Raw genomic sequence first — 7,888 nt, forward strand, 5'->3', positions numbered from 1 at the left:
GGCACCCACACCATGTGCCTATGCTCCTGCAGCACTTCTGACTGGAAAAAAAACAGACCCCTATCCTGTTAATAAGAACCACATACTCGCCCACTCAAGGTACCAGTTCTGTTGTTGACATTCCTCTATAATATGGTGTATACTCATAGCCATAACGCTGGACACACTCTTCCTATGCCTGATTAAATTCAAGTCCCATTTTTATCAGGTGTAACTTCCAGGTTATCTTAATGGGCTTCCTGTAAGGAGAAGCAATCACATTGCAGGAGGTTTTCTTTTCGTTGCCTTTTAGGTAATTGGCTTAGGAAACAAATATTATGTGTTTGACCAAGATAATTTTCTGTTTTGTATGTTGTCGTTATTGAGTATTTTATGACTTAGAATAAAAAGAGCTTTACAAAGTTTAAGGTTTTTATATCCATGTAACTTTCTGTGTTTTTGAAGTCTTTTGACTTCAGCTACTTGGGAGGCTGAGGCAGGAGAATCGCTTGAACCCTAGAGGTGGAGGTTGCAGAGTCAAGATCCGAGATTGTGCCACTGCACTCCAGCCTGGGCAGCAGAGCGAGACACCATCTAAAAAAAAAAAAAAAAAAAAAATTCACGGGACTACAGTCTAATGACAGGTGTATGAAAATTTTCCCCAGATACATCACTTTTCTCTCCATACTGATCATATAGGAATCTCAAATTTCTTAACTTCCTAAGGCTAAGAAACCAAACCAAGCCAGGCTTCAGATTTTACTTACAGTTTTAAGGTTCTTGGACCTGCCAGGAAGGGACAATTTTTACTTACTTACTGTAAGGCTGGAAACTCTTAAAGGCAGGTGATATGGTTTGGATCTGTGTCCCTATCAAATCTCATGTTGAGTTGTAATCCCCAGTGGGGCTTGGTGGGAGGTGACTGGATCATAGGGACACAGTTCTCTTGAATGGTTTAGGACCATCTGCTCAGTGCTGTTCTAGGGATGGTGAGTGAGTGAGTTATCAAGAGATATAGTGCCAAAATGGGTGGTTCATGAGGTCAGGAGATCAAGACCATCCTGGCTAACACAGTGTAAACCCCATCTCTACTAAAAGTACAAAAATTAGCTGGGCCTGGTGGCGGGTGCCTGTAGTCCCAGCTACTCGGGAGGCTGAGGCAAGAGAATGGCGTGAACCCGGGAGGCGGAGCTTGCAGTGAGCCAAGATGGCACTACTGCACTCCAGCCTGGGCGACAGAGCGAGACTCTGCCTCACCACCACCACCACCACCACCACCACCACCACCAACAACAACAACAACAACAGCAAAAACTAATGAGCATTTACAACTGATAAGGAAATTTAGTTTTTCTGCGGCATACAAAAATTTAAAATAATTATAATCATGACTGATAATGCATATCACAAGATGTTGGAGTTGTAGAAATCGCATCTGATTTTGGAACATATTAAAAATATTTTTTTTCGAGACAGGGTCTCCATCTGTCACCTAGGTTGGAGTGTAGTGGCACAAACATGACTCATTATAGCCTTGATCTCTTAGGCTCAAGTGATCCTCCTGCCTCAGCCTCCCACGTAGCAGAGACCACAGGCACACGCCACCATACTCAGCGAATGTTTAAATATTCTGTAGAGATGGGGGTCTCACTTTGTTGTCTAGTCTGGTCTTGAACTCCTGGGCTCAAGCATCCTCCTGCCTTGTTTTCCCAAAGTGCTGCAATTACAGGCATAAGCCATCACACCTGGCTAGAATACATTTTACTAACACATTTACACAAATGTAACTTAAAGGACGTTAAACACCATTTCTTATTTGACAGTGATTCCAGTAAGATTTATCAAATAAGCCCGATCATTTGATATCTCCACAAAATGAGAAATTCTTCGATGCTCTCCAGGGGCCCAACTTCCAAATCCTCAAGTTAATTTTAGGTTATAGATAATTTAGGATTTTGATCCTAGAAAAACCTGTCAAAGATGTCAAAAAGTTTAAAAGTACTTACACAGAATCACAGGTCATTGTAAAACACTGCTGGGCACAATCCAAATAGGTGGTGACCCCTCAGATTATGATGGTAGTTGTGGGCACTCTGAAGGATGCAATTTACCTGGAGGGTAAAACAATTTTTTTTTTTTACCTACTGAAGGAGCTAGGTTAGGAGGGTTTCTGGAGTCTTGGTTTGGATTAGGCCCTGTTTGAAATACATATATAATATATATATTTATTTTTTATATATTTATTTATATAAATATATAATCAGAAGCCTTTCTCACATTATTAACAGAATTTCCCACTCCAGCACCTGAGCCATCAGGGCACAACAGAGGTCCCTAGATTCCCCTCACTTGGGTGGTCCTAGACAACTGCATTGCTTTAGTCTAGCACCTTGTTGCACAGTGTGGTGTTTGTGCTGTTGCTGACATTCCCTACCGCACATGGGTAAACACTTCTAATGAGGTCGAATTAGAGACATCTAAGATCCTAAAGCTGGCCAAGTCTCTGAAAGGTACATCTTCAGAAAGCCTCTTGGTTGGGACTTACTGGAGTAAGTTTCCAATTTCCAGATATTTTCACCTGGCTCCTCCCAATATTGGATTTCTTTTGCCCTGTGAGTCTTAATGATCCTTCACATATTTGGGCTAAGCATTTGGCTCCTCTTTAAAATTGTTCTAGCCTGTTTTAACAGGTGTCTTCAAGAGACTCCCACCAGAATCATGCTGACCCAACACCTTGATACCTTAAACTCCCTCCAGCTGGAAACTGGAACCAACTTAACCCAAGAGACTTTGATTCACACTTAACAGGTACTTGAGGGCCTCTCATAAGTAAATGGCTCTAGTTGCTCAGCTGGCTACTTGCCCTGCCACTAGTATCCCTGCACAAGACTAGAAGAACCTGGAGTAGACAGCCAACCACCCTGGTGCTGTGATGGAATGCAATAAACGTATTCATTCATCAGTGCCATCTGCGAACAGGTTTCAGTTGAGGGGGGGAATGTGAATAAATGTGAACCTGAAAGAGCCAGTTCTTCAAGATGGATTCCACGTGACTAACTGAGCCTAAATTTTACATCAAGTCATTTGCTGACTACAGGTTACACCTGTTTGGAGTTCTCCAAAAAATCCACACTGTAGTTTAACTTTGGGACTCTCAGAGCTCACCTGCCCAAACCAATCAGAGCTCACCTATCAACTTCTCAGGGCTCAACCACATCGACCTACCAGGGATCAGCTGTATCAGCCAGTCAGAACTCAGCTGCATCAACCAATCAAAACTAAACAACTATGAATCCTTCATTTGCATAAGTGGGCCTGATTAGGAGCCTGGGTGGGAACTACTCAACTATAAAACCTGAACCCTCCCTTTGATCTCCAGAATGCACTTTTGTTTTACAGGGAAGCCTGCATCTCTCTGGTTTGCAAACTGTTCACTGGAATAAAGTCTCTTTACCCCAAATTCCTTTTCAGAGAACTTTTGTTCACAGGGCTGTCATGCGTCCTGCCTGTCACCGGCCCCTGGACTTCCTGTGGTCTCACTGGCCCTGCCAAGTGAAGCCAAGACTGGTTGAGCTTCCTCCTGGGGGGCCTTTCAAGTCCTCCTTCTGCCCACATTAAGCAGCCCACTTCGTATTTTAAGGCATGTCTCAGCCTGCCTAAAAACACAGCCCTTTCCATTTCATATTTTATTTGATGATACATCCAGAAAAGCAATTTGGGACTCAGTTAAACATCTCATTTCTCTTTATCAAATTTCCTTGTTGTTCTCTCACTTCAGGTTCTTGTCTCAGCAAGGACCAGGTGCTGGGTAATGTTCAAGTGTGATACCAGGAGGGAGGTTGACTTGGGAGGTGAGAGAACCAACCTGCAATTAAAGTGTCATGTGCTAAGTCCGCCATGATGTGCTTCTCTCCTCTGCTGCCATATTATTCATCCCTACCCAACCAGGAGGTCAGAAGAACTTGCTAGTGACAGTGAGATCCTCGGTCATAGAGATAAATTACTGTTTTAGGCAGTGACTCCATAGCGGGCCAGAGGGTACAGATAATAGTAAATACTCCTTTCTGATCAGCCACATTAGTCTTGTCTTTGGTAAACTGGAATTGGCCAACTGCAATGATTGAATCATGTCCCCCAAAAAGGTATGTCCAAGTCCTAATCCCCAATATTTGTGAACATAGCCCTTTTTGGAAACAGAATTTTTGCATGTGTAATTAAGCTGAAGATCTTGAGATGAGGTCATCTGGTGCCCTTATAAGAGAAAGGAGAAAGAGATTTGAGATACAGAGACATGGAGGAGAGAGCCCAGAGGGGAAGGCCACGTGAGCATGAAGACAGAGACAAGCCAAGGAATGCCTGGAGCCAATAGAAGTTAAGAGAAAGGCATGGAAGAGATTCTCCCCCAGAGCCTCCAGAAGGAACCAACTTTGCCAATGACTCTTTGATTTCAGACTTCTAGCCTCCAGAGCTGTAAGAGAATAAATTCTGTTGTTGTGCTGTCATATTTAAAGGCAGCCTGAGAAACTAATACAGTACCCTCCTGGGACTCCAGGACCTGTCTTGGAGAAGGTCCTTGACTGAGGTCAAGACACCAGGTTCCAGGCCCATCCTTCACAGACTGTATCAAAGAGAATTTTATGCCAAATCCTAACCAATAAAAGCAGTCAAAGTGGAGTTTATGTGCTTGAAGCACGATGGCAGAGCTCTCCCTGGCAGCCCAGGCTGAAAAGCCTCAAACCCCAACCTCCCAGTCTCTCACTCCCCATAACTACCACCAAACACACGCTCTTGCCTGAGGCACCTCCGCAAATCTTGGGAACCCCAAAAATGGCCTGAAGTTATAGGTGCTGACATGCAGCCACTGCACCTGCCCTGACATTGGGCAGATGGGGCCTTGATGCTCAGATCCACCAGTGACGACAGGATGGCCTCAGACAAGTAGTTGCCTCTCTGAGCCTCAGTCTTCTCACATATAAAATGGGAATCCTGGTCTGCTATGGACTAAACTGTGTCCTCCCAAGATTCATATGTTGAAGCTGTAACCCACAATGTGACTCTCTCTGGAGATAGGGTCTCTAGGAGATAATTATGGTTAAACGAGGTCACAGAGTGGGACCCTAATCTGATAGGAGTGTGGCTTTATAAGAAGAGGAAGAGAACTTTCTCTTTTTCTTTTTCTCTTTCTTCTCTTTCTTTTTCTCTCCCTACCTTGTGAAGACACAGCAGGAAGGTGGCTGCCTGCAAATCAGGAAGAGAGCCCTCACCAGAATACAACCGTGCTGGCTCCCTGATCTCAGATTTCCAGCCTCCAGAACTCTGAGAAGCAAATTTCTGTTGTTTAAGCCTACCTACTAGCTTATATTAATTTGTCATGACAGCACAAGCCAACTAACGCACCATCTCACTCAGTTACTTGGAGGATTAAGTGAGAAACACAGCTACCTGCAGCAGCCAATAGTAGGCACTGGGTAACCAAGATAAGATAACCTCCTGTGTCCCCTTTTCTTGGCTCCCGGCCCTCCCCTATCTCATCTGGAAAACCCTTCATCATTTGGCCTTGACACACCTGTTCAGCTTCACCTTCTGCCACTCCACTCCATGCATGGTTATAATAAATGAATGCAGCCATGACTTTGCACAAGCAGGTCCTTCCGCTTAGATCACCTCTCCCTTTACTTTCTTTCTACACACCACACACGTGTGTGTGCATGCATACACATACACACCCTCCACATCCTCCTGACAGACTTCTACTTATCTTTGAAGACTGTCTCAAACAACACAGCACAGTTGCTCTGTATCATCCCCCCCATGCATCGAGGCTGCGTGTCCATACCTCTCTGCCCTGTTACCCACACTAACTTGTGCATATGTTGGGAACACACCTGTGGCAGGCCCTGTGGACAGGTGCTCTGGGGTAGCTATGGTCCTTCCTTGCTCTCAGAGCTGGGTCCTTTGTAGCAATGAATCATGCCTGCCCTGAATCCTTGCAACAATTTCCTTCCCTCAGTCAGGTGTTGGTCCAGGGTGTTACATGACCTGATTTGGCCAGTAAGCTGGAAGAGAAGGCCAGGTTTTGCCCGGGAGATAGATGCTTTCACATGCGAGTGAGACGCTCAACCCTGCAGGGGTCATCTTGTCACAGTGAGTGACCCGAAGAGTCTCAGCGATGCCAATGCATTGTTGAACTGCTGACACAATTGTGGAATCCCTTACCGCCACGCTTCCTGTTAAGTTAGGTGATAAATAGCTATATTAGTTAAGACATGGTAAATTAGAAACTCTGTTAAACACAGTGCCCTCCTCACGTTACTGTTATGGAGATTGAGTGAGGCTGTGGCCCTGACCGAGTGAGTTCTGATTGCTGAGTGCCAAGAAAAAGTGCCAAGGCTGTGCTGACCAGAACAGCTCTGGACTGCTTCACAGGACATGTCTGTGACAGAATGATCTAACATTTCATCATTATGCTAACCCTCACGAAGATCTGTAAAGTACCTAGTATGTGAGGGTGGCCATGTTTGACCTGAGTCAAGAATTCCTAACTTGACTAGAAGGTAACTCCATGTTTTATTCAGTTTGGGCTGTTATGACAAAGTACTGTAAACTGGAGGACTTACAAACAAATCTATTTCCCACAGTGTTAGAGGGTAGAAGTCTGAGATCAGGGCACCAGCATGGGGCTCTCTTCTGGGCTGTAGACAACTGATATGATTTGCTGTGTCCCCACCCAAATCTCATCTTGTAGTTCCCATAATCCCCACATGTCATGGGAGGGACCCTGTGGGAGGTAATTGAATCATGGGGGTGGTTACCCCCATGCTGTTCTCATGATAGTGAGTGAGTTCTCATGAGATCTGATGGCTTTATAAGAGGTTTTTCTGCCTTTGCTCAGCAGTTCTTCTTCCTGCCACCATGTGAAGAAGGATGTGTTTGCTTCCCCTCCCATCATGATTGTAAGTCTCCTAAGGCCTCCCTAGCCGTGCTGAACACCAGTCAATTAAACCTCTTTCCTTTATAAATTAACCAGTCTTGGGCATGTCTTTATTAGCAGCTTGAGAATGGACTAATACAACGGCCATCTTCTTGGCTCCTCATATGGCAGAAAGAGGGCAAGAGAGCTCTCTGAGGTCCCTTTTCTAAGAGCATTAACCCCATTCATGAAGGCTCCACCCTCATGACCTAATCCCCTCCAAAGGCCCCACCTCCTAACACCATCACACTGGGGGTTAGAATTTCAACACATGAATTCTGGGGCAGGGGACAGGACACAGCCTTCAGTCCATAGCACCTCATGAAGGTATGTCTCTTCTAATGTTTCTTACTATTCTCCTCCCTTGCTCTCTTTTTATTCTTTTATTTTATTTTTTTTATGTTTTTGAGACAGAGTCTCGCTTTGTTGCCCAGGCTAGAATGCAGTGGCACAATCTCGGCTCACTGCAATCTCCGCCTCCGAGGTTCAAGTGATTCTCCTGCCTCAGCCTCCCGAATAGCTGGGATTATAGGAGCACACCACCACGCCTGGCCAATTTTTTGTATTTTTAGTAGCAATGGGGTTTCACCATGTTACGTATGGCTGGTCTCAAACTCCTGACCTCAGGTTATCCACCCACGTTAGCCTCCCAAAATGCTGGGATTACAGGTGTGAGCCACCACACCCGGCCTATATCTTTAACCTCCCAAAGCTTCCATTTTTCTCACATGTAAAGTAGGCGTGATCATAATCCTGATTTTGTAAGGTTTAGAAATAACATGTAAATCATTAGCACTGGGCTATCCATGAAACAGGCACTTAAGTTGTAGAAACTGTCGTCACTTCCAGTTGTATGAGTCTTAGCCTTGTGACAAAATTGTGAAACAGGCCACTACTATCACTTTTAGACTCAAGGATCACGGATGCCTTGTTCAGTGG

The 7,888-nt window shown here is 44.8% G+C and overlaps 1 long non-coding RNA gene across 1 annotated transcript; it reads right to left on the reverse strand.

Moving 5' to 3' along the window:
* Positions 1-397: 397 nt before the first annotated feature.
* Positions 398-7,404, reverse strand: LOC108582840. Its single transcript, XR_002518265.2, has 2 exons — positions 1,986-7,404; positions 398-573 (listed from the first exon to the last, which is right to left on the reverse strand). It is a non-coding gene; the product is annotated as an uncharacterized LOC108582840 (long non-coding RNA).
* Positions 7,405-7,888: the final 484 nt, after the last annotated feature.

The sequence above is a fragment of the Papio anubis genome, chromosome 15 (genome assembly GCF_008728515.1).
Source record: "Papio anubis isolate 15944 chromosome 15, Panubis1.0, whole genome shotgun sequence".
Classification (NCBI taxonomy): Eukaryota; Metazoa; Chordata; class Mammalia; order Primates; family Cercopithecidae; genus Papio; species Papio anubis.